This window comes from Leptodactylus fuscus, chromosome 8, assembly GCF_031893055.1.
Source record: "Leptodactylus fuscus isolate aLepFus1 chromosome 8, aLepFus1.hap2, whole genome shotgun sequence".
NCBI lineage: Eukaryota > Metazoa > Chordata > Amphibia > Anura > Leptodactylidae > Leptodactylus > Leptodactylus fuscus.
Window position 1 is genome coordinate 9,401,340 of NC_134272.1, and position 2,084 is coordinate 9,403,423.

The 2,084-nt window shown below is 51.2% G+C and overlaps 1 non-coding gene across 1 annotated transcript; it reads left to right on the forward strand.

Annotated features, from left to right (window-relative positions):
• Positions 1-1,610: 1,610 nt before the first annotated feature.
• TRNAS-CGA (transfer RNA serine (anticodon CGA)) lies at positions 1,611-1,692 on the forward strand. Its single transcript has one exon. It is a non-coding gene; the product is annotated as a tRNA-Ser (tRNA).
• Positions 1,693-2,084: the final 392 nt, after the last annotated feature.

Below are 2,084 nucleotides of genomic sequence, written 5' to 3' on the forward strand. Positions count from 1 at the left end.
CTGTGGGAAGATGTTGGATGAAAGATGATCAGGCATGTTGGATTTTAACATGTCCAATCCTTTGTTCTCAAGTCTCCTTAAATATGATATGGATGTGTATGTTGAGCTTAAAGGGGGCCCCCAAGCATAGGTTACAACTTATGCAAATGCCTTATGCAAATGAGACCGTTGGTGCACTGGGGGCGGGTCTTCCTCAATGGGAGCGCTGCTCTTGCTGCTCAAGTAAGAAAAAAACCAGGATATTAAGATGTAAGGAGAGAGACCCTAATCATGGCTCTTATTGGGGCGTCACATGCAGAGTGTCAGGGCCATATGTGGCCCCCAAGCCACTGTATGGGGTACACTGATGTATCCAAACTATTATCCTTCGCGCAGTAAACAGTTATGTTAGTTGGGAGGGGTTGTTTCTTTCATTGAGGTGAATGGCCCCCCCTAACTGTGACCTCCTGACGCAGCCATCTTTTCACTTGCCCACAGTCAATGCCCTTTCATGCTGAATTTCTAAGTGCCCCTCTGTTTTCTGCTGAATACGGGAAGCGAGCGAAAGAAGCCGTGACCAATCGATTGTTCAGACTTGGAAAGCAAAATCAAGACAAGAGGCCGCATTCCTTCCATATTTATCAAAGGAGCAGAAAACTCTGGTGTGGATGCAATAAAATCCAAGATTATACGGTCACCTGGAGATTTCACATGTAGGAAATGTTAAGTCAGTAACAAGTCTCCATAGGCGGAAACACATGTGATAATGTAATCAGAAGAAGGAAAGTTTCTTTCCCTGTCGTCCTCAACAGCGGCACAATGTGGGGTATTTCTGCCCCTGTGTGCTGGTAGGACAGGCGGATATTTAATTAGCCAATCAAATGCGTGGCAGGCCCTATAAGAGGGCACAAGAACCTCCCCTCTGCGTGTTTTTTTCTGTCCTGTGTGGACAGAGGACAGGTGGGAGGACTTGTGTCCTCTTTGAGAAGCTCAGCAGGATCACTCACCTCCTGAGCGGTTGTTTTCTTCTTGTCACCTTCTGTGCCCTGCGGGGAGAAGGTCTTGTTAGCCATGTGTGGCTACCCCCCTCTATCCCCCCTGCCCCCCCTCTCCTCCGCTTCCCCTGCTCCTTGTGACTTACCTGACATTTTGGTGAGAGTTCGGGGACTCCGCATGCCGCCTCTGGTGGCTGCGCGGACTGCCGGCGGGTGGAACCACACTGTTGTGTATCCTGTTCCCCGCCGGCCGCTGTAAGCGCGCACTTCCGGTTTCGCCGGAAGTATCATAGCGCCATGGCAACGGCCTGGCGCTGGCGGCCGCTCACTCAGGGAAGATTCAGGCCTTATTAAAGGCCGGAAAAGACGGGGAGATGTGGGGGTAAGTGCCCGTGTTAAGGGCCTCTTGGTGGGGGGGAATGTATATCTTTGCAGACCCCTGATTACAGGGTTAGTTGTCTGGGCAGGTTGCCTCACCTGCTTTGATTGTGGCTCCGCCCACTTCCAGCCGGCCAGAATTAAGAGGCTGGCTGGCCTGGTGTCAGAGACCTTCCTGCAGTATCTGCTGAAGGCGTGCGATTGTGGTGTTCATTGATCTTGAACTCTTTTCCAGTTTGCAAACTTTATTGGGAACCGGCTGTGATGGCCGAGTGGTTAAGGTTTTGGACTCGAAATCCAATGGGGTCTCCCCGCACAGGTTCAGATCCTGTTCACAGCGCCAGCCCGGCTAGCTCAGTCGGTAGAGCATGAGACTCTTAATCTCAAGGTCGTGGGTTCGAGTCGCACATTGGGCGCCAAGTCACCTCTCTGTCCGGTCTACTGGACCTGGTAAGATTTACCCTTTTTTTAAAAGCTGGTATGATGTCATGGTGACAGTGTTGCATGGTCTATTATCTCTCTCTGTAGGATATGTCATCCTCTACTACCCCTCCTGGGGATGGTAGGAGGAAAACCTCTTCCAAGAGGAAACATCTTTCCTGCTTCGATTGCGACACACCGCTCCCTGATGGTAGGTAGCGGCTTGAAAGGTTGTGCCCTGCGGGGTACTACTGGTCCTATAACTTGCCTATTTTCAGGCTATGAGTGGGCCCGTTGTCGCGGGTGCAGAGG